At 45.3% G+C, this 26305-nt stretch overlaps 2 protein-coding genes and 1 long non-coding RNA gene across 27 annotated transcripts in view; 1 reads left to right on the top strand and 2 right to left on the bottom strand.

Annotated features, from left to right (window-relative positions):
- Positions 1-26305, bottom strand: part of LOC125740607 (zinc finger BED domain-containing protein 5) — a 190898-nt gene that overhangs the window by 85382 nt on the left and 79211 nt on the right. For 2 of the 19 annotated variants that reach the window (XR_007397698.1, XR_007397696.1), the window contains exon 4: positions 25108-26055. The exons of 14 other annotated variants lie outside the window; for them this stretch is intronic. The gene's annotated coding sequence lies outside the window, so the exon portion shown is untranslated. Of the gene's footprint in view, positions 1-138; positions 1087-1642; positions 1981-25107; positions 26056-26305 lie in introns of those variants that run through there. 3 more of the 19 variants (XR_007397693.1, XR_007397692.1, XR_007397704.1) reach the window with 2 other exon arrangements.
- Positions 1-26305, bottom strand: part of LOC125740606 (uncharacterized) — a 210773-nt gene that overhangs the window by 164462 nt on the left and 20006 nt on the right. For 3 of the 6 annotated variants that reach the window (XM_049011981.1, XM_049011984.1, XM_049011982.1), the window contains exon 1: positions 3308-3406. The exons of the other annotated variants lie outside the window; for them this stretch is intronic. The gene's annotated coding sequence lies outside the window, so the exon portion shown is untranslated. Of the gene's footprint in view, positions 1-3307; positions 3407-26305 lie in introns of those variants that run through there. 6 annotated transcript variants of the gene reach the window in all.
- LOC125740627 (uncharacterized) overlaps positions 1-26305 on the top strand; it is a 50654-nt gene that overhangs the window by 22224 nt on the left and 2125 nt on the right. Inside the window, exon 2 of one of the 2 annotated variants that reach the window (XR_007397712.1) lies at positions 3404-3461. The exons of the other annotated variant lie outside the window; for it this stretch is intronic. This is a non-coding gene — a long non-coding RNA (uncharacterized LOC125740627). Of the gene's footprint in view, positions 1-3403; positions 3462-26305 lie in introns of those variants that run through there. 2 annotated transcript variants of the gene reach the window in all.

Genomic DNA, 26305 nt, shown 5'->3' with positions numbered 1-26305 from the left:
CCTATTTTTTTTGTGTTTAACATACAGGTACAATAATGAAATTAAGATTTTTTTCTGTAATTCCTCATCATTAGTGATGCATGAAAAGTTCTAGAATGTGGGCAGAATCATTGATGAAAGGTAGTCACTGCTTAGCACCTTTCTGTAAGCAGGCACTATAAGGTGCAGCCTATGGTACCATACTAACAGCATTAATTCAATGCAGAAATATACACCAGCCTTAAGACATCATCTTTGGAGGAGCCCTTTGCTGCGGAAAGAGTGTCCTTCAGATATCCCAGTCTTTCTAATGGAGGTTCGCACAAGTGATTTTTTTTTCATCATATTGTTTCATTTCTTGAAATATACCGACAGTCACCTTGTCAATATGGTAGCAAAAATCTGAAATTTTGTTTCTGGGGGGGAATGATTTGGTTAAATTTTAGTATTCAAGACAATTGATTTTTCCACAGAGTAATCTTTTATAATAACAAGTTTTCCTCATCAATATATATTTCTTGTAGCAGCTGAGAATCAATGGTGAATTTTAAGTTGGCCCAGTGACCGAATTAAATCATCAACATTCATTTCTGTAAAAATCAGAAACAAAAATTTTTCTTGTTTTTCAATTTTATAGATTTGTGTCAACTGAGCAGGGATGAAGTAGGCCAATTGCATGGACCTGTCCGCAGATTCATGAAATTTATATTCGTTCATCAATTTCTTCTTTATTTGTCCTGAGGTGCTGAAGATTCCACCAATAACTTTGGTTCCTGAATAACTGGGCGTTATTTCTTGTAACATGTTCTGGAGATTCTCTTGGGTTCCTTCCAGATGACATACACTTACAAAAGTGTGAAACATGCCAAAGACTCTGCAGTGCAAAATCACACAATCTTCCTTATAAGCAGTGAATAAAATGTGTATGTCCCCTCGTCTCTTTGTCACCAGAATGGCAGCGTTACTGTGATCTGACCAGAGCACAGTCCAATTCGTTTTTCCTTCTTCTTCTTTAATTTTATTAATATACTTTTCATGTTCAGCCTCCCCCTTTGTTAAGAGAATAATGTCAGGGCATAATTCTGTAAGGTTCTCATCTCCTGGCAGGTCATCCACTGTGGAAGAAAAAATCTTAAGTTCTCGGGTTTGATTTTTCAAATCAAGGATGAGTGAAACAGACCAATGATTAGATATTTCGCAATCATTGATTCTGCAGTCTTCGACCAGGTTCCTTTTGTCAGCATTAATGAAGAAGTAGTCTGACCTGCTGTAATGCAGTTCACCGGTTCTTTGCTGCGTATATTTATGAGTGTACTGTTTATTTTCATCCATTCTTCTTGTATTTGTAGGAGGGTTCTTGTCTCTCCAGGCATCTATAAGGTCATGTTTACCCATGAATGACAGCAGCTCCTTCCTTATTTTCTCATGACTAGGATTGTCAGATTCACTCGTTCTGTCATTCTTTTCATCAAGTGCAGTGTTGAAGTCCCCCCCAACCACTAGAATATCAGAGTACAGCGGCTTTATTTTTTCAGACAGTTCCCTGAGTAGTTGTCTTTCGTCACTGTGGTGATACACACTTACAAAAGTGCAAAATGTTCCTGATATATAGCAACTCACAATCACATAACGGCCATTATCATCAACTACGTCCTCTAAAAGGTTGAAGTCTGAAAGCCTTTGATTGTTCACCAGAATTGCAGCTCCTTTCGAATTGGACTCATAGCATGTGAAGAATATTGTCCAATCCTTCATAATATTTCCCAAAACAACCCTATCTTGCTTTCCTTTCCCAATGTGAGTCTCTGTTACGAAAACAACATCAACCTCACTGATTATAAGTTTAAGTTCATCCCAATTTGTTTTCAGTCCACTAACGTTGACAGTGAGAATGTGAAGAGGTCCTTCTCGCTCTGTAGTTCTGCGGCCCACTTCTCCTGTCGGTGCTGCTGCCATTGGCACTTGGTGGAACTGAAGACTGTATTCACACTAATATCAGATCTGCAAACATAAAACCCGTCATGCCTTGGGCTGTACTGCACATTTCACTTGTCTTGTCCCATTTTGAAGTACATTTGCCATGTATCTTTTTTATTATTATGCAACAAGATATCTGTGTGTGTGTGTGTCTGTGTGAAAAAAAAAAATTGCACTTTCCCAACAGAGTATTCAGATAGACGGTATTCATAGCCTGGGTCTTTATTTAGCTAGTATCTGAAGAATTCATTGTGGAGTTGGAGTCTTACTTATGTAAGTCGCTCTGGCTAAGGGCGTCTGCCAAATGCTGTAAATGTAAATGTATGTGTGTGTGTGTGTGTGTGTGTGTGTGTGTTTTGGTAGAGTTTGCGCTATGTTTGTGCTGCTCTGATACTGAGGGATGGACAGGGTAGTGAGCCTGTGTTCCTTATTACTGTTGGGCTGTATTGCTAGATTCCACTGTCATGTGCAGTGGTCTGATGTCCTGACTGAACTGCACTCGTGTATCTGGAATTTATCGAGTGTGTGGCGTTCGGTCCAGTGCTGTAACTGTCCCGGAGACTGAGTGGGTGCCATATGGTGGGACTTTTAAAGGATTAAGGAAACAAAAGGAATTGCTCCTTTGTATCCGGTTGTAGGTTGTGTTTACTAGTAATAAGCTATGGAGTAATCGGTAACATTGCGGCAGCCAAAATTCGGAGTTTATTACAATAATATGAAACCATGACAATATGCCAAAATGCTGCCAAAAAATGTGTAGAAAAAATCTCCCACACAAAGCAATTTAGCGATTCACCTTAGCAGAGCGTACAGACCAATATATTACAGTACATTTTAAGCAGTTTAGTATGTTCCTATGTTTCCAGAGTGTAAGTACAGCCTAGCAGTCTGTTGTTGTCAGTGTTCTCGTCTATGCCGTGGTCTGCGGGGGTGTCAGCATTAAGAGGAGGGATGTTGGACCGGCTGCTGAGGAGAACTGGCCATGTGGACAGTATGGAGCTGGATCTCCTCATGTGAGCGGCGGAGAAAAGGGACTCTGAACCACTCTGAACCACTCTGAAGGACTCTGAACCACTCTGAAGGACTCTGACTGCTGTCCATCATGGACAATGTCAGCCACCCTCTATACAACAAAGTATCTATCTATATAAACTATTTAGCAATTTGTCTCAGATTTTACTATAAATCTTTTTATCTATTGAAAATGCATGTCATTCATTACTGGATCCAACTGCAGTAACATTTCAAGTATTTCCACATATCAAATCGCTGTCTTGTAAAATCGAGATCGAATCATATCATGGCAAAGCTTACGATTTACACGCCTAATATAAATGTATAGGCTTCTTACCTGTTTGTTCAGGGCTGTGGTTTGTTGGTCCTCCCAGATTTCAGTTGGTATGCTGGGTGTCTCAGTGGGTTAGGATTCTCTGGTTAGAATTTGGAGGTCGCGGATTCAATTCTTGTAGAGTGACTTCACTGCTAAGCTCAACTGTATGATATTTTGGATGAAAACATCCATAAAATAAAGTATGTGTAAACAGAAAAAGGTTGTAAAAAATTAAGAAGTACAGGAAAACAAAAAAACAGAGACAGTAATTTACCTTTGCCAATTACTTGTTTTATGAGAAATTATTACCATTTCACGCTACTGGATGTTGAGTCAAACTTTGAGCTTCAGACTAAAGTGACTGAAACTGCTGGTTTGGGGTTTTTATCGGTGTGTCATGATGATGTTCTCTCACTCCCCACCTCCTGCTCCTCCTTTTCTCCTGCTACTTCTCCTTTTGGTTTGTAGTTCTGAAGAATACATAATGTTGTCAATAATCCCATATTGAAACAGAATAATCCCCACAGATTTTCCCAGCAGATCTGCAGCACTGTCTGAGGGGATCATTCTGTAATCTCTATCATTTTAGCCTTTCTCTGGTTCAGATGGTGACATTGGTCACTCTCCCAGGTCCTTCCATTCCTGTGTATCTTTGGGTCTTTGGAACCTCATTACTGATACACACGTTTCCACTTGCTGTAGACTACCAAGGCTAAAGACTCTTGCTGTCTTAACTCACTTTCCTCAGAGTTTCCATGACAAACTAGGGTAGCTGGACACAAAGCCTGTGAAAGCATCTGCTCTTTGGCTTTTTGCCCAGGATGAATAGAAATGACTTATAATTTCTTCACTGATGATTACAGTAGGTAAACAACTAAACGAAGAAGCAGCCCAACCTAAAAAAACAAAACTCTAATAACTCAGAAACTATTTTAATTAAATTAATCTAGGGTAAGCTGGAAAAAAACAGTGGTTTCAAGCAGGTTCTGATCACACAGTTAAGAACATTCCGGACCTCAAATCCATTTCATTAAATGCCAAGGGCATTCTTAGTGTTTTATTGATTTGATGATTTGAATAGTCATCTCACGAGCTTCTTGTCCATCTCAGATCCCTGGTAAATCTTTCTGTGTACCCTGGTAAAACGAAGAGGATGGGAGCGATGAGTGTAAATACAAAGGACTCATCAATGACTTTGCAGAGAGGTGCCAGCAAAATTTAATTCAGCTCATTGCCAGGAAGACTAAGGAGTTGATGGTGGAGTTTTGCAGGCCAGTGCATCCAAAAGCCAGCTTTCATTGCACCATGAGAATGAAATGTGATGTCAGATATCAAATATACATATTCTCTCACTTGCCCTTTAAATACAAAGCTCTGTCATCATATGCACATGTACAGTTTTTAACCTTAAGATTATTTCCTATATTAGAACTTCTGTATTTCTATTCTATTTTAGTTATTGTAACTTTTTAGTTTATTGTAAAATTTTTAACTCTTGATTTATTCTTAATTCTAATTTTGATTTGCAGTCTACGGGTCATTCAGGGTAGATTTCACTACATGTTGTACTTGTGTAACTATGTATGCAACAAATAAAATATCTTGTATCTTGTAAAAAATGCTAATTACCCAGATTTACTGTAATGAATGTTGCTGTAATAATTTAGTACTAATGTTACTTTTAGTTATAGATTTGTTTAAAGTGAGTTATAGGATAGGTGACAATTTAATGAAAAAGAATTATGCATTTGACTTGTGAGCATCTTTTATGGAGTCGTATATGGGTTAGAGTTAGGGTTAGGGTTAGGGTTAGGGTTAGAGTTAAGGTTAGGGTTAGAGTTAGGCGGACACTTTAAGGTAAATTGTCAAAACACGAACCTGATTAAAAATAACATAGAATGCAGCTACTGTATGTCATCAAGAAGGAAGACTTTTCTACATTCTGCTAATTTGCAAGCCAAAGCTAAATACTAATGGACCAGACAGTGGTCACAGTGGGGTAATTTGAATTGTGCATCATGGTTGATTTATTTATTTTTTTAAGCCCGTGAGTCAGGGTAGCCTTTGTTTTGAGGGAGCATTTGGGCTTCGTTGATACTTTGTCTGTATGTTGTGCCACTAACTACGTATTCAGCATTAAACACCAGGAATCTTTATATGCTACATTAGAAGCCAACAGTCATCAATGCCACAGTGGCACCGTGTATCATGCTATACAGTTAAGGTCAGAATTATTAGCCCCCCTAATGAAATCACACAAAACCCTTAATATTTCCATGGAAATGATTTTAACAAAAACTGTAGATACTTGTATTGCTTCCAAAAGAACAAAGAGAAAACTCTATTCTTATATTTTGTTTGGTTTCTTATGGTTATGTCTGGCCCTAAGATGGAAAACCCTCTAATCATGGGTTTGAGGTTGGCCAGAGTTGTTTAAGTATTATCAGTTTTTCCTGTGTTCGTTATTGTGTGTTTGTCTTTGATTTTTGCACTTTTCACTTTCCCTTCTGTGCCTGGATTTCTGTTTGCAGAACCTTATGTTCCTAATGGTCCCCAGTAGTATTACTCCTCAGTGTTTGTGAGGTTGCCGGGTTCCTGCTCTTTGTTAATTGTAAGTTACTGTGAACAAATTGCTGTTCATTATGGACAATGTCAGTCACCCTCTGCACAGCACATTCAGAGAAATATCTATCTATCTATCTAAAGCATCTAGCGATTTCTCTCGGAGTTTTATGTAGATGGCGCATCCGGGCTTGGCAAATTTAACCGTGGGGATGCCCCCCCTCGATAATTTGAATCATGGATGGGGGGGGGGGGTGTGGAAATTCTGTCCCATATTTCTTCAGGATGGCTGAGCCCCCTTAAATCTCCCCTGCGTAGACCAGCGTGATGGTATAGTCTTGATGGTAAACCCAGCACGGGTGGCAGCCTTTTGCAGACAGCTTACTTTGCCAAGAGCAAGTTGAGGGAGGCATAAAGACAAGTTCCTCACAGGAACCAATGAAGTATCGGTTACACAGGTCTGCAAAAAAACAATATTTTTTCAGGTGCCAAGGTTTTTTTAATAGATTTAGGGTATTTTGAGGGTGCTGAATTCAAAAATCAAATTTCTTTTGCTGACTTGATTCAAGTTTTTGAGATAATGGACCTCCATGATAATAATGCATTCCCCAAAGTGAAGTCCTAAAACATGCTGAGGCTAATTGGACTTGCTAAATTGCCCGTACGTATGAATGTGTGCGTGACTGGTGTGTGAGTGTGCCCTGCGATGGGCTGGACCCCCATCCTGGGTTGTTCCCTGCCTCGTGCCCATTGCTTCCGGGACAGGCTCCGGACCCCCCGCGACCCAGTAGGATAAGCGGTTTGGAAAATGGATGGATGGATGGATGTATGTTCCCTTTTTTATTTGTTTTTATTTTCCCAATAAACAGTAAGAAGAACTTGAGAAATTTACAAACGAGAGGCCATTCGGCCCATCATGCTCGCTTTGGGAGAACCTAACTAATAGCTCGGAGTTGTTAAAATCTCACCGAGCTCTGATTTTAGTTTGGATTTTAGTTGCGCTATACTAACAGGAAGACTATTCCATACTCTAGGTACACAATCAAGAACAACCAAAGCAAAATCTGGCAGAGATGACTTCCTGCAAGATTATGGCTTTGTGTGTCCAACTTAGGAGGTCAAGTCCAGTTTTCCTTAATGTCCTGTTATGTAAGGTTAGGATGGATAGATGTGGTACTTTTGTATCCTTTTAGACTAGAGTAGATGTGGTGTCCCCTGGGAGGGGAAGGGGGATTTATAATTTATGGGTTGTTTATGGTTTGGTTTTTTCCTATTCTCTTTTGTTTTCTTTCTCCTTTCAGCAGTGCCACGAAAGCTTGGGGAGGTTGCGCCGTCCCTCATTGGTAATTGAGGGGCGGGACTTGTTAGATTGGTTGGCGGAGGCGGGGACTTGATCGGGTTTAAAGATGGCTACATCAGAGTGGACGGGAGCGCGGTCCGGGGACGGAAGGTAATCGCGGCGGTTGTTTTAAGGAGGCGTCGGTGGGGCGATGCGGGCTTTCCCCAAGAGGACCGCGGACGTGAGTGAGCTGAGGTACCAGGCTACAAGTCACGGGTCCGCGGTATCGATAGAGGGATAGCGAGCGCGCAGCCATAGCGTCTGGGGAGGTAAGAGCAGTGGGAAGGCGACGCAGATGACGGTGGGGGGAGTGGCCTGGGATACTGTGCTTAGAACCCGGAAGTAAGGGAAGGTTCCTAACCGGTGGGGTGTAGGACGTATCCGTTCGGGTTATAGCCGGGACGGTGTGGTTCCGGGGTTGTTTTGGGCTTTGTTTCCCCCACAGGTCTAAGCTCGCCGCCGTGGGTCGGCTGGCTTGGGAGGCACCGGGTTGGTGCATATCGCTGCCAACGGATTGAGGCGGTGAGCGGCGTACGAGCTACCAGGCTAAGAGAAGGACAGAGGGAAGAGTTTCGGTTATCTCCCACGGGACCGAGAGAGCTCCGGGAGGAGGTGGACGCGGCCGGAGGGTAGCGGCATTGCTGAAAAAGGGATAGTTAAGTTTTGCTTTGTTTATTTTTTTATTTTTTGTTGTTTTTGTGGGCCGGACGAGGGAAGTGCGCCGGCCCAGGACTGAGTCTTTAGTTTCTTTTTTTTCATTTTTGTTTCTTATTATTATTATTATTATTATTATTATTATTATTAATAATATTATTGTTATTATTATTACATTTTTGTTTGGGGGTTAGGTTTATGTAGGGGGGACCTTTGCAGGTCACCCTTCGGTTTTGTCCTCTCCTATGTTAACTGACCTCCTCTCCCCGCTGCATAAGTGTGCTGTATATAAGGGTGCCGTGTGCTGTGCCACTGTGTGATTAGTTGTAGTGGATATTGGGGGAGGTGTGAGTGCGGTGGGGTTGTTTTGGAGTAGTATTGGGGAAGGAGAAATAACGCTTGTAGTGGTAGTGTGATTTACCTGTTGGTGGGGGGGGGGGAGGTGGTTGTTGCCTGGGAGTTTGGAGTATCTGTAACCGAGCCCCAAATAAATCTGTGCCAGTTTACCCAGTTGTTTGCCCCATTGTGTCATTGCCCCAGGAGATCCTAAAGGGTGTGTGGGTAGCATTGTGCTGTGTGAAAGGGTTAAGGGGAAGAATTAAAGACTCAGTACAAAAATAGTCATTAAGCAGTGGGGGTCCGACACCCTGGGCCACCACACTGCTTGAATTTGGCGTAGTCGGCAGGATCTCCTCGAGCACGACATGGATGGGACAGCACCTAGGGTACAGGAGTTGTCAGGGGGGTGGCCATGGTTTTTGGGGGGGGCTTGGATGACCCGCTTCGATGGGTCCGCTAAGGGGACGTATCAAGAATGGAGGCGGGTAGTCGGGGTGGGTCTCCGGGCGCAGTCACTCTCTGCAGTCCAACAGGTGGATTTTGTCCTTAGTGCTTTGGAAGGGGAAGCGAGGCGAGAAGTGGAATTATTGAGGGAAAATCAGCGGGATACTGCTGAGAAGATATTGGAGGCATTGGATAGACTTTATGGGGAGGGTGCCGGGCTGGCCCAGTTGAGGGTTGAGTTTTTTACCTGTCAACAACAGTCTGGGGAAGGGGTGGGTTCGTTCATCCTCCGTCTCCGGGAGTGTCATTATAGATGGCGGAAGAAGGAACCAGTCCGGGATGAGGATGATGACGACGCTACCCTTCGAAGTCAACTGGTGACTGGCCTCCTAGCGGGGTCGACTAAGAGGGAATTACAGCGACTTATTCGACGAGCCAGCCGGTTGACATTTATGGAGGCATGTCGGGAGGTGAAAGAAATGGAGAAGGAGGAGGGGCCCGGCACCGTAATGGAAGGTGTGGATGCCCGGAGGACGTTTCTGCCCCTACCTACTGCAGCCACAGAGCCCGCCACTGCCCCTTCACTTGATTTGGAAACGTTACGGTCATCCCTGAGGGAGGACCTTTTGAGGGAGATGAGTGACCAAGTACGGGAGCTGAAGCAAGTTTTGGAAGGATGGAGTCAGGTTCGAGAGGGGCAGGCGAGTGCTCCTGGGACCACATTGGTAGTTCCCCCTTCTCGTCGGCGTGGCCGCACTTATGCAAGTTCGGGGGGACCTCGTTGGGATGAACAGGGGCGTCCCATTTGTCTGCGCTGTGGAGAGGCGGGACATATGGTAAGGAGTTGCCCTCGGGGAGAAACGACGGTGGTGAATAGTCGAGGGGTGCAGCCGGAAGCCAGCATGTCCACGACGCCTGTTGGGTTGCGGGAGGCGCTGGTGGGGGAGAGCCCGGTTCTGGAAGTGCTGGCAGCTGGAAGGCTGGTACCCTGTATTCTGGATACTGGCTCGCAGGTCACTTTGTTTAGTCGTAGTATATTTAATCAGTGTGTGAAGGGTATTGAGGTCAAGGGGGCGGCTGAAGTCCCATGGCTAGCCCTTAAAGCAGTGAATGGGTTGTCCCTCCCGTATGTGGGCTATGTGGTGCTGGACTTCACGGTGGCTGGGGTGGAGATTCCTCAGCGAGGGGTGGTGATCGTGGAGGACCAGCACCTCCCGGCCCCATATGGGATTTTGGGGATGAACGTAATCAGGCATTGTTGGGAGGTATTGCAGACACGGGGGGGAGCCCAGGTGTCTTTGTTTCGTTCTGCCCTCCCACAGAGTGACCGGCGAGCCTGGGATCAGGCTTTCACTGTATGTCGGCGATTGGAAGCAGCGGTGAGGGGACCGGTGGTGGAACAGCTTGCCAGATTGCGGACCGAGAAGCCATGGGTGTTGAGTCCCGCCACGGAGAAGCTGATCTGGGCAGACGTGCCCCGGGGGCATTTGCGAGATGGGGACCAGGTCCTGGTGGAAGACTATCGAGGGGGCCAGCAGGAGTGGTGTGTGGCTCGAGCTGTGGCACGAGTATGTGAGGGGAGAGTGCCACTTCGTATTTGTAATCTCCATCAGTATCCTGTGGAACTCCCTCCTCGACGTCCACTGGCCCGAGTGGAGAAGATCACAGCTGGGTGTGTGCAGCCTCAGAAGGAGTTGGTGTTGCGCCAGCCACAGGGGGGGGTGGTTGACGTGGAGGTGCGGCCAGTGGCCGGGGCTTTGCCTGAGCAACTGCACGCCCTGGTGGCTGACAGCACGGGGTTGACCCGTGAGGAGGGTCGGCAGCTGCAGGAACTGTTGGAGCGGTGGCAGAGGGTGTTTGCCCGGGACGAGGAGGACCATGGTTGTACAGATGTGGTATACCATTGCATCCCCACGGGGGTGGCGGCTCCCTCGAGGGAACGTTACCGGCCTGTTCCCCCCAGTCTGTATCCAGAATTGCGGGAGTTGTTGAAATCCATGCTTGAGGGGGGAGTCATTACAGAGAGTGCTAGTCCCTGGGCTGCCCCGATAGTGTTAGTCCGTAAGAAGGATGGCTCCTGGAGGTTTTGTGTAGACTACCGAAAACTGAATGCTGTGACCCATAAGGATGCTTACCCTCTCCCGCGGATCGAGGAGTCATTGACAGGGTTGAAAGGGGCAGCCTGGTACTCCACCCTGGACCTGGCAAGTGGATACTGGCAGGTGGAGGTGCACCCCAACGATAAAGAAAAGACTGCCTTTACCACACCTATGGGCCTCTACCAGTTCGAACGGATGCCCTTTGGTCTGTGCAATGCACCAGCAACCTTCCAGCGACTGATGCAGCGGTGTCTGGGTGAGCAGGTTTATGACTACTTGCTGATTTATCTGGACGATGTGATTGTTTATTCTCCCGATTTTGGGGGGCATCTGGAACATTTGGAGAAGGTGTTTGCACGGCTGGAGGCTCACGGTCTTAAGCTTCAGCCAGAGAAGTGTCGGCTGTTCCAACGGGCCGTCCGCTACCTGGGTCATATAGTCAGCCGTGAGGGGGTGACCACGGACCCCGAGAAGACGGAGGCAGTACGGGGGTGGCCTCGCCCAGGAACAGTACGGGAAGTGCGGTCTTTCCTGGGGTTTGTGGGGTACTACCGGCGGTTTGTACCGGGGTTTGCTAAAAAAGCAGCTGCGCTCCATGGGCTGCTGAAAGGTGCTGGCTCCTCGTCAAGACAGAAGATCGAATGGACCAAGGAGTGTGAGGAAGCATTCCAGGCTCTGAAGGAGGCCTTACTTGAAGCCCCGGTACTTGCTTATGCTGACTATACCTTGCCATTTCGCCTGTATACTGATGCTAGTCTTCGGGGGTTGGGGGCTGTTTTGACCCAGGTGCAAGGGGGGCAGGAAAGGGTGATTGCTTATGCCAGCCGGAGCCTCCATGAGGCGGAGCGCAATGATCAGAACTACAGTGCCTTTAAACTGGAGCTATTGGCCTTAAAGTGGGCAGTAGTAGAGAAGTTTAAGGACTACTTGTGGGGAGCTAGGTTTGAAGTATTCACCGATCATCGCCCCCTCTTGCATTTGAAGACTGCCAAATTGGGGGCTGTGGAGCAAAGGTGGGCGGGTCAGCTGGCATCATTTGACTATGAGTTAAGGCATAAACCTGGCCGGGAGCACCAGAATGCGGATGCCCTGTCGCGACGATCAGGTATGGCGGTGGTGGCACAGATTGGATCCATAGAGGATTGGGCGGAGCGGCAGAGTGAAGATTCGGCAGTGGCCCAGATTCGGCAGTGGGTGTTATCCGGGGAACGTCCAACTGTGATGGCTGGCCGAACTGTTGGAGGGATGGGCCGGTGCCTGTTGGAAGATTGGGAGCTACTGAGAGTGGATCAAGGGGTGTTGCGGCGTAGATCCCCAGTGGGAGGTGAAGAGAGCTGGGCTGTGGTGGTTCCGGAGAAACAGCGCCAACAAGTGTGGTTGGAGTATCATCGGGCATTGGGGCATGCCCGAGGGCGACGGATGGTCCTGGCCCTGCAAGAGAGGTTCTACTGGCCTGGCATGCGAAGGGATGTGGAGCAGAGGCAGCGTGGCTGCCAGGAGTGCCTGATTGGGAGCCGGGGGAAGGGAGAGCCCCTGCCCCTAGGGGGGATTAATACCAGCTACCCCTGGGAGGTGTTGGCGGTGGATTACCTGTCCATGGGGCGCCCCGGAGATACTTACCCATATGTGCTGGTCGCCATTGATCTGTTTTCCAGGTTCGCTTTTGCAGTACCGACCAGGGATCAGACAGCCGCGACGGCGGCCAGAGTGATCTGGGGGGAGGTGATCCAGCGTTATGGCTGCCCCGAGCGGCTGCTGTCTGACCAGGGGCCTGCCTTCGAGTCACAGTTGGTGAAAGAACTGTGTGAAGTGTATGGGTGCCGGAAAGTGAGAACTACTCCTTACCACCCGCAGGGCAATGGGGCTTGTGAGCGGTGGAACCAAACGCTGCTACGTCTGTTGAACACGCTCTCGGTGCAAGAGCAGGGTCGTTGGGCGGTACATCTACCGGAGCTGGTGCAGGCCTATAATTGCACCCCGCATAGCAGTACGGGTTTGTCCCCATTTTGGGTTTTGTTTGGGCGGCAACCTCGGTTACCTATAGATCAGCGATGGGGGACCTGTGATCTGGCCGGAGGAGAGGCCGGGTCGGAGTGGGTCCGTGGGCATCGGAGACGAATGTGGGCAGCCTGCAAGGAAGTGGAAAGGGGAACAGAGCGCCGGCGGCAAGGGGATCGGCGCTATCACAATGTAGGGAAACGTAGATGGTTGCTGGCCCCAGGGGATCGTGTTCTGGTGAGGAACTTCCGTCGACGAGCTGGAGGCAAGGTGAGCCCATATTGGCAAACTAACCCTTGGGTGGTGGTGCGACAACGGGATCTGGAGAGCCCAGTGTTCCAGCTGCGGCCGGACGGAAGAGAGGGCCCTCTCCGGACTCTCCATCGACGGCACCTGCGGCCATGCCCCCCAGGATGGATATCGGTGACACCGGAGATGGGGGGTGAGCTACGGAGGGCTGGGGTCTGTCCTCGACCAGGACCGTCTCGTCCCAGGGGTTGGCCTGGTGATTGGGAAGAGCCATGGGCTGGGACGGCTGAACAGGTAGTAGAAAGGCGGCTACCGGCGGAGGATGGGGAGCCGGTTGTGGAGGTTGAGCCAGTTCCGGAGGTTGTGGAGCCCGTGCGTCGATCCCAGCGAGCCAACTTTGGGATAAGGCCAGCCCGGTATAGGGAGTAGGTGCTCGGGGCGAGCCCCCATTTGGTGGGGGGGAGTGTGGTGTCCCCTGGGAGGGGAAGGGGGATTTATAATTTATGGGTTGTTTATGGTTTGGTTTTTTCCTATTCTCTTTTGTTTTCTTTCTCCTTTCAGCAGTGCCACGAAAGCTTGGGGAGGTTGCGCCGTCCCTCATTGGTAATTGAGGGGCGGGACTTGTTAGATTGGTTGGCGGAGGCGGGGACTTGATCGGGTTTAAAGATGGCTACATCAGAGTGGACGGGAGCGCGGTCCGGGGACGGAAGGTAATCGCGGCGGTTGTTTTAAGGAGGCGTCGGTGGGGCGATGCGGGCTTTCCCCAAGAGGACCGCGGACGTGAGTGAGCTGAGGTACCAGGCTACAAGTCACGGGTCCGCGGTATCGATAGAGGGATAGCGAGCGCGCAGCCATAGCGTCTGGGGAGGTAAGAGCAGTGGGAAGGCGACGCAGATGACGGTGGGGGGAGTGGCCTGGGATACTGTGCTTAGAACCCGGAAGTAAGGGAAGGTTCCTAACCGGTGGGGTGTAGGACGTATCCGTTCGGGTTATAGCCGGGACGGTGTGGTTCCGGGGTTGTTTTGGGCTTTGTTTCCCCCACAGGTCTAAGCTCGCCGCCGTGGGTCGGCTGGCTTGGGAGGCACCGGGTTGGTGCATATCGCTGCCAACGGATTGAGGCGGTGAGCGGCGTACGAGCTACCAGGCTAAGAGAAGGACAGAGGGAAGAGTTTCGGTTATCTCCCACGGGACCGAGAGAGCTCCGGGAGGAGGTGGACGCGGCCGGAGGGTAGCGGCATTGCTGAAAAAGGGATAGTTAAGTTTTGCTTTGTTTATTTTTTTATTTTTTGTTGTTTTTGTGGGCCGGACGAGGGAAGTGCGCCGGCCCAGGACTGAGTCTTTAGTTTCTTTTTTTTCATTTTTGTTTCTTATTATTATTATTATTATTATTATTATTATTAATAATATTATTGTTATTATTATTACATTTTTGTTTGGGGGTTAGGTTTATGTAGGGGGGACCTTTGCAGGTCACCCTTCGGTTTTGTCCTCTCCTATGTTAACTGACCTCCTCTCCCCGCTGCATAAGTGTGCTGTATATAAGGGTGCCGTGTGCTGTGCCACTGTGTGATTAGTTGTAGTGGATATTGGGGGAGGTGTGAGTGCGGTGGGGTTGTTTTGGAGTAGTATTGGGGAAGGAGAAATAACGCTTGTAGTGGTAGTGTGATTTACCTGTTGGTGGGGGGGGGGGAGGTGGTTGTTGCCTGGGAGTTTGGAGTATCTGTAACCGAGCCCCAAATAAATCTGTGCCAGTTTACCCAGTTGTTTGCCCCATTGTGTCATTGCCCCAGGAGATCCTAAAGGGTGTGTGGGTAGCATTGTGCTGTGTGAAAGGGTTAAGGGGAAGAATTAAAGACTCAGTACAAAAATAGTCATTAAGCAGTGGGGGTCCGACACCCTGGGCCACCACATAGAAGCCAGATGACCTGCTCAGGTCCTTGTGAGGCTCCTTATGGAAAATCCCGAATGATTTCAGCTTATAGCAAAGACTGCTAGATGTTTTCAGTCTCTTATTTAAGGTGAACCGGGAAAATTACTATTGAAGTTCAGTTTTGATTTGAAACAATGTTCATATTTCAACTTACACTCCGAGGTCGGGGTGGAGATGGGTGCAGCGTGATTAATCTCACTGTTATTAGGGAGCTTTGTGGAGCTTGGTGGAGCAACCAGGGAGGAACAAAGAGTCAGCTGAGCTCATTCACACTCATGCAAAATAATTACAGGCTGGAAAAACCAGTGATTCCATACAGGTCCTGATCAACACACAGTTATGAAACTCAAATCAGGTCTGATCAGGTCAGGTCAGCTTGGTGAGCGAGTCACACAGCAAGACAAGGAGGACCAGGACTGTAACGACTTGGACCTTCGTCCTCTTGCACAGGTGCTGGGAGCCACACACCTCTTTGTAGTGACCTCATGACCCCCCCCCCCCCCCCCCATGCCCTCCCATCCCTCTGTTGACTTCATAGGAAGAGTCACCAGAGACATGAATGTTGTTACCCAGGTAAGTGAATCTCTGGATGAGGTCGACCAGCGTGATGGTATAGTCTTGATGGTAAACCCAGCACGGGTGGCAGCCTTTTGCAGACAGCTTACTTTGCCAAGAGCAAGTTGAGGGAGGCATAAAGACAAGTTCCTCACAGGAACCAATGAAGTATCGGTTACACAGGTCTGCAAAAAAACAATATTTTTTCAGGTGCCAAGGTTTTTTTAATAGATTTAGGGTATTTTGAGGGTGCTGAATTCAAAAATCAAATTTCTTTTGCTGACTTGATTCAAGTTTTTGAGATAATGGACCTCCATGATAATAATGCATTCCCCAAAGTGAAGTCCTAAAACATGCTGAGGCTAATTGGACTTGCTAAATTTCCCGTACGTATGAATGTGTGCGTGACTGGTGTGTGAGTGTGCCCTGTGATGGGCTGGACCCCCATCCTGGGTTGTTCCCTGCCTCGTGCCCATTGCTTCCGGGACAGGCTCCGGACCCCCCGCGACCCAGTAGGATAAGCGGTTTGGAAAATGGATGGATGGATGGATGTATGTTCCCTTTTTTATTTGTTTTTATTTTCCCAATAAACAGTAAGAAGAACTTGAGAAATTTACAAACGAGAGGCCATTCGGCCCATCATGCTCGCTTTGGGAGAACCTAACTAATAGCTCAGAGTTGTTAAAATCTCACCGAGCTCTGATTTTAGTTTGGATTTTAGTTGCGCTATACTAACAGGAAGACTATTCCATACTCTAGGTACACAATCAAGAACAACCAAAGCAAAATCTGGCAGAGATGACTTCCTGCAAGATTATGGCTTTGTGTGTCCAACTTAGGAGGTCAAGTCCAGTTTTCCTTAATGTCCTGTTATGTAAGGTTAGGATGGATAGATGTGGTACTTTTGTATCCTTTTAGACTAGAGTAGAAGCCAGATGACCTGCTCAGGTCCTTGTGAGGCTCCTTATGGAAAATTCCGAATGATTTCAGCTTATAGCAAAGACTGCTAGATGTTTTCAGTCTCTTATTTAAGGTGAACCGGGAAAATTACTATTGAAGTTCAGTTTTGATTTGAAACAATGTTCATATTTCAACTTACACTCCGAGGTCGGGGTGGAGATGGGTGCAGCGTGATTAATCTCACTGTTATTAGGGAGCTTTGTGGAGCTTGGTGGAGCAACCAGGGAGGAACAAAGAGTCAGCTGAGCTCATTCACACTCATGCAAAATAATTACAGGCTGGAAAAACCAGTGATTCCATACAGGTCCTGATCAACACACAGTTATGAAACTCAAATCAGGTCTGATCAGGTCAGGTCAGCTTGGTGAGCGAGTCACACAGCAAGACAAGGAGGACCAGGACTGTAACGACTTGGACCTTCGTCCTCTTGCACAGGTGCTGGGAGCCACACACCTCTTTGTAGTGACCTCATGACCCCCCCCCCCCCCCCCCATGCCCTCCCATCCATCTGTTGACTTCATAGGAAGAGTCACCAGAGACATGAATGTTGTTACCCAGGTAAGTGAATCTCTGGATGAGGTCGACCAGCGTGATGGTATAGTCTTGATGGTAAACCCAGCACGGGTGGCAGCCTTTCGCAGACAGCTGACTCTACCAAGAGCAAGTTGAGGGAGGCATAAAGACAAGTTCCTCACAGGAATCAATGAAGTATCGGTTACATAGGTCTGCAAAAAAATATATTTTTTCAGGTGCCAAGGTTTTTTTTTTAATAGATTTAGGGTATTTTTATGGGTGCTGAATTCAAAAATCAAATTACTTTTCCTGAATTGATTCAAGTTTTTGAGATAATGGACATCCAGGATTATAATGCATTCATTCCCCCAATGCGACTTGTGCGTGATAACAAATACAATAGCTTCTGCTCTGTCTATTGACTCTTTAACAGTGACTTAGGTAATGAAATGAATGATGAAGCGCTGAAGGAGAGTCTGAAAATAAAATTAGAGTTAAGTTCACATGTGCGTGTTTGCATGTTCATTTATTGCTGTTGTTACTGTGGTGATAAATAATTACCCAGATCAGGTCGGCCAGGTCCTTTCAAAGGAAGGGCATCATGGGAACACCTGTCTGGTATTTAGCCAGAAATGCTTGAGATGCTTGTGATTGAATCATGAAAAAATGTAGTTTGGCCAGAAGAAGGGGATCCATTCGGGCTTCACAAATGCAGTCAAAAGAAGATGTCCCTGGGTTTTTCCACTTAATTTGACTTCACCAGGTCCACATATTTCACAATAGAGGGCCAATTGGGTCCTTGCTTTCAGTACCATATAGGTACTCATATGTGTGTGACTGCAATGGATGAGGGCATGACAGTTAGTTGGTATATTCTTCTTGTGGGAGAAAAATATCTAACAAATGGAAAGGATGTGTCCTGTTTTTCTGTTACCCTTGATAGCCCTTCTTAGAACAACTAGTACCACTTTTTTTACTCAAAGATTACTCTAAAAATGGCCATAGACTGCCATCTCAAGGTGGGGGACATCACTTGGGCCCCCCCCTAAGGCCCAGGTCCCCTAGGCTCAGACCCTGTGGGCCCAAACTGTAATCTACCCATAGACCAATATATCATCCATCACTACATATTGTTTGTTGATATTTCATTGGGACAATATTTAATGCTAAATAACAGAGTGAAATATAGTATTCAAGAATCGTAAAAGAAAACTGCGATCTCAATTCTAAGTGAAGAAAAAAAAACATGTAAGGAGGTAAGGAGAGAGAAGCTGTTTCTGAAATGAGCCCTTCTGAGGAGGGTAAGGATAGAGGAGCTGTTTCTGAAATGAACCCTTCTGAGGAGGGTAAGGATAGAGGAGCAGTTTCTGAAATGAGCCCTTCTGCGGAGGGTAAGGAGAGAGGAGCTGTTTCAGAAATGAGCCCTTCTGCGGAGGGTAAGGATAGAGGAGCAGTTTCTGAAATGAGTCCTTCTGGGGAGGGTAAGGAGAGAGGAGCTGTTTCTGAAATGAGCCCTTCTGAGGAGGGTAAGGAGAGAAGAGCTGTTTCTGAAATGAGCCCTTCTGAGGAGGGTAAGGAGAGAGGAGCTGTTTCTGAAATGAGCCCTTCTGAGGAGGGTAAGGAGAAAGGAGCTGTTTCTGAAATGAGCCCTTCTGAGGAGGGTAACACAAAGAGAGCCGAGAGGTAAGACAGAACCTGTGTGTGTTTGCACTTTTTTTTTACAAGTAGACATATAAAAATCTTCCAGAATTTTCAAAAAAGTGAGTCATTACTGAGTATTGATTTTAACTTAAAATTGTTCCTCAAGACTTAAGTGATTTAGAGCTGGGAGACGGACGTGATTTATGTTAATCATTCCTTAAATTTAATTTCCATCAAAAATCTGTATTTAATTGTAATCCCAGAATTATTAGCCCCCCTCATGAAATCACACAAAACCCTTAACATTTCCATGGAAATGACCTTAACAAATACTGTAGATACTTGTTTTGCTTCCAAAAAAACAAAGACAAAACTCTATTGTTGTATTTTGTTTGGTTTCTTATGGTTATGTCTGGCCCTAAGATGGAAAACCCTCTAATCATGGGATTGAGGTTGGCCAGAGTTGTTTAAGTATTATCAGTTTTTCCTGTGTTCGTTATTGTGTGTTTGTCTTTGATTTTTGTCCTCGCTTTCACTTTCCCTTCTGTGCCTGGATTTCTGTTTGCAGAGCCTTATGTTCCTAATGGTCCCCAGTAGTATTACTCCGCAGTGTTTGTTAGGTTGCTGTGTTCCAGTTCTTTGTTAATTGTAAGTTACTGTGAACAAATTGCTGTTCATTATGGACAATGTCAGTTACCCTCTGCACAGCACATTCAGAGAAATATCTATCTATCTATCTATCTATCTATCTATCTATCTATCTATCTATCTATCTATCTATCTATCTATCTATCTATCTATCCATCTATCTATCTAAAGCATCTAGCGATTTCTCTCGGAGTTTTATGTAGATGTCGCATCCGGGCTTGGCAAATTTTACCGTGGGGATCCCCCCCTCGATAATTTGAATCATGGATGGGGGGGGTGTGGAAATTCTGTCCCATATTTCTTCAGAATGGCTGAACCCCACTAAATCTCCCCTGCATAGACCAGCGTGATGGTATAGTCTTGATGGTAAACCCAGCACGGGTGGCAGCCTTTCGCAGACAGCTGACTCTACCAAGAGTAAGTTGAGGGAGGCATAAAGACAAGTTCCTTACAGGAATCAATGAAGTATCGGTTACACAGGTCTGCAAAAAAAAATATTTTTTTCAGGTGCCAAGGTTTTTTTTTAATAGATTTAGGGTATTTTTATGGGTGCTGAATTCAAAAATCAAATTACTTTTCCTGAATTGATTCAAGTTTTTGAGATAATGGACATCCAGGATTATAATGCATTCATTCCCCCAATGCGACTTGTGCGTGATAACAAATACAATAGCTTCTGCTCTGTCTATTGACTCTTTAACAGTGACTTAGGTAATGAAATGAATGATGAAGCTTTGAAGGAGAGTCTGAAAATAAAATCAGAGTTAAGTTCACATGTGCGTGTTTGCATGTTCATTTATTGCTGTTGTTATTGTGGTGTTGAATATTTACCCAGATCAGGTCTGCCAGGTCCTTTCAAAGGAAGGGCATCATGGGAACACCTGTCTGGTATTTAGCAAGAAATGGTTGAGATGCTTGTGATTGAACCATGAAAAAATGTAGTTTGGCCAGAAGAAGGGGATCCATTCGGGCTTCACAAATGCAGTCAAAAGAAGATGTCCCTGGGTTTTTCCACTTAATTTGACTTCACCATGTCCTCCTTAGTTCCCGGTACAGACAGGAGTTGCCCCCAAGTAAGACAATGTGATTGATCTCCTTCGCTGCACCATCAGCATTGGAGTACCAAGTCCAACGTCTTGACTTAGGATGTTGGAACCCGGATGCAGTAACCTGCAGCCCCTGACCTTTCGCAAAGTCAAGGAACATGGAACCTCTGTCACCCTGATCTCCAGACCCATGGGGACCGACACAATCCTCAAAGCCAGCCCTGTCAGTGCCGGTGGTCGCACTGAAGTCACCCACGACCAGAGGAGTGTCACCTCATGGTCAGCCATCAACCACCGAGTAAAGTTGCGAATAAAACATCTCCCTCAACAAGACGACGTTTCTCTCGTTTGTTATAAGGTGATGTGGTTTGTTCTCTGGTATCTTGATTGTGGCTTTTATAATGACTGACTGGCAGTGACTACTGCTGGTGAATATGTCCTTTTTTATTAAGTTCAGCCTTGGAGTGCTGGCTGCTCTAATTTGTGTGTGAGTCCTGAGCGTATTTATCCTTTATTCTCTTTCCATCTATAGAGCTGTGAACGTGATGCTGGTGTTCTGGGGGTGTCTGGTGGGGCCTTTCCTGCACCGCATGGAGTGACTAAGGTGTGAGTCAATAAACACTCGCCCTACGTTATGGTTTGCTGTGTGACTCTGTGTGTTAGTGATATATCACCCTGATACTTGAGCTCTTGGTGTGTTTACTGTGCTGAATTTCCTTTCCCCTCTTCCCCCAGGTAGCCACTCTCATTGGCTTACATACTGGCTTAGGTTTGCATCTAGAACTGGACTGCCAGTACTCTGGGTTTTGTAGCTGAACTGTCCCGTCCTGGCTTACGATCTGTGATTTTAGCCGTGTTTTGATATTTTGTTAACTGGCTATTTGTATTCTTTTTAAAGACTTTATTTGGGTTAATAAATATTACTCAGTTACTGGCATATGAGTCTCTGTGTCGTTTATGCGACGTCGCTGTGTCTGAGGGAATCCTGAGGGTAGCAGTAATCATACATCTTAAGGGGCAGCAGGACCTTAGTCTGGACTCCTACCTACACTTAGTGACCAACCACTCCAAGGTTACAAGCTCACAAAGCTTTAACCAGTGGAATATTGTTTTATAGAAATTCTAAAGATTCAGGAGTGTATTGTCTTGGGCATAGTAAACAGTCAATTACACTGTACAATGAAAAGCTGCACAAATAAAAAATGATATAATACGTAAAAGGTAGTAACATAAAGATCATTTAATGTGTTGGTTTTATTAATGAGGTGTTGGTGCAACCAGAGATTTCAGTAATATTTCATTAATGTGACTTGACGCATTTTCACGTACAATTTGCGGACTCTTAGAGTTCCTCCCTTCAGTTTTTAGCAACTAGAGCTGGGGAGCAACAAAGCAGCTGATGTCTAGTGTAATGAAAGAGGTTCTCGTTTCACGTAGACAGTTTGTCGGTTTATTGGATTGTACTCTGGGACAACAGATTAAAATTATAATCCAAGAATCACAGCTGAAATTCAGGAAAAAGTGAGTGCAGAGCGATATGTACAGGATACCAAATCCAAATAATATTAACCAGTAGGACCAGAAGACAGGTGGGATTCTAGTAACCAGTCGTAGTCAAAAAGAACTTTGAGATAAAGAAGAACCCAGGAGCCCACTCACCACGCAGTGCATCACCTCAGGGATGAGATCCTGGTGCAGCCATGCAGTGGGTTCCGAATGGACCAGTGTGAGCTTTTTCTGGTAGCTGGAGTGCCAGTCCTACCCCCAGCCCACAAACTTCCCTGTAAGTTTATTACCTTTTTACTTTTTCCCACCATCAGAAAGTTCTTTGTGCTTCTTTTAGCTATTTCATGGAGTGTCAAATCACAACAAGAAGTATATGTCTAAGACCCATCCACAGTAAATGGCCTGAACATTTCCTCAATGTCAGTTTTACACACCTGAACATCGGAACTACCACACAAACTGTCCTAGCAGTGCACGTCACACCTGCACTTAATGTTTCCCATTATTTTGAAGCTCACTTGATGTCATCCTCCGATTCATGAGAAACTGTCAGATAAGTTGGCAGTAATCTCTGGCATCAGAATGTCGCTTCTGGCTGCTTTCTGGTCGTTCCCAGTGTCTCCTGCTTCACCTTGTTCTTGTTTACTGCTGCCTTAGACATTTTGAACCTGGAAGCAACCTGCTGCTCAGCGTAGCCTTCTGCCAGCAGAATCATTATTAAACCAGGATTTTCAAATGCAGATTCGTTTAAATACATGGAGTGGTCTCTTATTCTTTCTGTTGCTGTATGTTCTCCAGCAGCGGAGGTTGGGATTTGTGGCCCCCTGCTGGGCACAGACAGTCACTACACCAAATATTAAATGAGCGCTTTCCTTATTTAGGAGATCATTATTCAGGCAGCGTGTTATTGCTCAGCAGCAGGCTAGTTACAGTCTTCTGACTCTTAGTTTCTGAAACTTACCTGCTCGATGGGGGCAGTGACTTTTTGAGTCGGGGCGCACAAACAACATGGCTGCCTGTTAAGATGTCGTATACGTAGACTTCACATTTTGCTGTACTGGCTTACAGAGAATCACCCCCCCGGGCCCTTTCCTGGGTCCCTGAGATGAGGGGGACGGGGTGCTATAGAGAACATTAATTACATAAAAACACAGGACAGACATATTTTAATAGTGAGTATGAGACATGATCGTGGACTTATAGAAACAGTTCTTTCTGTAATGAGCATGAAACAGCCGTCTAACAGCCTGCCCCTTACTTCTCCAGGTGGCGCTTCACCTGCCGCCCACCGTCTGGAACATTAGCGACGTCGAGCTGCCGTCGTTCCTCGCTAACGGAGAATACGAAGCCCAGATTACCGTCTCCAGCGGCACCCAGGAAATCGCCTGCCTCCGCACCAGCTTTCATCTTAAACTGCAGTGATACGTCACCTTTTCCAGTTAATTAATATCTCTACATACTCTCCAGGTTCAAATCTTCAGGGCGTGTTGCTTTTAGCGATGGCCCGTTGGATGTGATCTGATTATTAAACGCAACATTAATGGTTCAAAAATAAAATCTAGATGGACTTTCATCATAAGGTATACTATTCCATACATTGTAGTACTCATCTGACTGGATATTATGGTGTTGGAATCAGCACAACGTGAACTGAGTCACTGAAGACAAATTGACATTGGGTGATGAAGTGTGCGGGGGGCACAGGAGGTGTAGTGGCTCACTTAGGCTTCGCACTGGTTGTAATGTCACTTACTCTTATTTTTTGACTTTATAATTTATATTTAATTTCATTTTCTGCCAATAGTCGGCGCTGTTCGGTAACTTATTTAGGTACATTAATTTGCAGTGATTAAGATGGATTCCTGCACAGTGCATTTGCTGGCAAAACCCCATTCAAGTATGAAATATTAGAATTTGTCACTATCAAGTGTTAAGCTGTTTGCTTGGCCAGGCCCCTGTGAAACACATTGAAATTGACAGGAATCTGGAATTCATTTGAAAAAGAGGAAACACGAAAAGAAATAAGTCAGATTGTTGGGTGAGGACCAGGGTGTGTGTGTTTGTGTGTGCTGTCACGAAGAGAAGAAACAGAACTGAATGAATATACTTTATTTGTCCCCGATTCCCCCACCCACACACACACACACACTTTGTACATCCCAGGTAAACATGAAGCGTCCATAACCACGATCCTAAACAGTAAGGCAGGAGTTATAATACCAGGGACAGCAGGTTACTTACATCTACGTTTATATTTCACAGACGGTGTCCCCAGAGTGATAGTACAGTTATATACACACAACAGGCACAGCGTGTATAAAAGTGCATCCCTACTCCACATGGTACACAAGGCATAAAAATATCCCAACAACAAGGTGCTACATATTTGCAGCTTTAAAAATTTAATTTCCCAACAAATTAACAGACACAGTAGCTTATAATGAAAAAGCGACAGATCAGGTCAAATTCTGATTTTAAGTTAGAATTTTTAGCTATGAAACATTACAATACTAAGAATTAGCATATTAATCATAAACATCCTATTTATGAATCCATTATGTATCCATTAAACCCAAAACCCCATGCTGGATAAGCAGTTGGTAGGTGGTTGAATGTTTTGATGTATAGCTCAAAAGCAGTAATACATTCATGTTACAGATATAATGTACGATACATTGTATTACACCCTGGTGTCCTTCATGTCTTTCATTTATTAGTTTCTGTCCATCCGTCTCCAGAAGCCTGTAATCTCCTTATGTTCATGGTGATCCAGGAACTGTAAGGTGAACATCAGGCAGGAGATATTCCAGGTAGGACGCCAGTCTGGTGCAGGACACCATCTCTCTCTTACACCATCTCTCTCTTACACCATCTCTCACTTACACCGTCTCTCACTTACACCATCTCTCATATACACCATCTCTCACATACACCATCTCTCATTTACACCGTCTCTCACTTACACCATCTTTCTTACACCATTTCTCATATACACCGTCTCACATACACCATCTCTCTCTCACATACACCATCTCTCACTTACACCGTCTCTCACTTACACCATCTTTCTTACACCATCTCTCTTATACACCGCCTCACATACACCATCTCTCACTTACACCATTTCTCACTCACACCATCTCTCACTTACATGCATTAAGAGCAGCTTAGAGTTGCTGTACTTAGCTGAAGCTTTTCATCCTATTTTTTTTGTGTTTAACATACAGGTACAATAATGAAATTAAGATTTTTTTCTGTAATTCCTCATCATTAGTGATGCATGAAAAGTTCTAGAATGTGGGCAGAATCATTGATGAAAGGTAGTCACTGCTTAGCACCTTTCTGTAAGCAGGCACTATAAGGTGCAGCCTATGGTACCATACTAACAGCATTAATTCAATGCAGAAATATACACCAGCCTTAAGACATCATCTTTGGAGGAGCCCTTTGCTGCGGAAAGAGTGTCCTTCAGATATCCCAGTCTTTCTAATGGAGGTTCGCACAAGTGATTTTTTTTTCATCATATTGTTTCATTTCTTGAAATATACCGACAGTCACCTTGTCAATATGGTAGCAAAAATCTGAAATTTTGTTTCTGGGGGGGAATGATTTGGTTAAATTTTAGTATTCAAGACAATTGATTTTTCCACAGAGTAATCTTTTATAATAACAAGTTTTCCTCATCAATATATATTTCTTGTAGCAGCTGAGAATCAATGGTGAATTTTAAGTTGGCCCAGTGACCGAATTAAATCATCAACATTCATTTCTGTAAAAATCAGAAACAAAAATTTTTCTTGTTTTTCAATTTTATAGATTTGTGTCAACTGAGCAGGGATGAAGTAGGCCAATTGCATGGACCTGTCCGCAGATTCATGAAATTTATATTCGTTCATCAATTTCTTCTTTATTTGTCCTGAGGTGCTGAAGATTCCACCAATAACTTTGGTTCCTGAATAACTGGGCGTTATTTCTTGTAACATGTTCTGGAGATTCTCTTGGGTTCCTTCCAGATGACATACACTTACAAAAGTGTGAAACATGCCAAAGACTCTGCAGTGCAAAATCACACAATCTTCCTTATAAGCAGTGAATAAAATGTGTATGTCCCCTCGTCTCTTTGTCACCAGAATGGCAGCGTTACTGTGATCTGACCAGAGCACAGTCCAATTCGTTTTTCCTTCTTCTTCTTTAATTTTATTAATATACTTTTCATGTTCAGCCTCCCCCTTTGTTAAGAGAATAATGTCAGGGCATAATTCTGTAAGGTTCTCATCTCCTGGCAGGTCATCCACTGTGGAAGAAAAAATCTTAAGTTCTCGGGTTTGATTTTTCAAATCAAGGATGAGTGAAACAGACCAATGATTAGATATTTCGCAATCATTGATTCTGCAGTCTTCGACCAGGTTCCTTTTGTCAGCATTAATGAAGAAGTAGTCTGACCTGCTGTAATGCAGTTCTTTTGTTTCTTTTTGCCTATATTTATGAGTGTACTTTTTATTTTTATCCATTTTTTTTGTCTTTTCAGGAGGGTTC

This window comes from Brienomyrus brachyistius, chromosome 4 (assembly GCF_023856365.1).
Source record: "Brienomyrus brachyistius isolate T26 chromosome 4, BBRACH_0.4, whole genome shotgun sequence".
Classification (NCBI taxonomy): Eukaryota; Metazoa; Chordata; class Actinopteri; order Osteoglossiformes; family Mormyridae; genus Brienomyrus; species Brienomyrus brachyistius.
The sequence above is the reverse complement of the archived record's forward strand: the minus strand, read 5'-3'. Positions and strand labels throughout refer to the sequence as shown.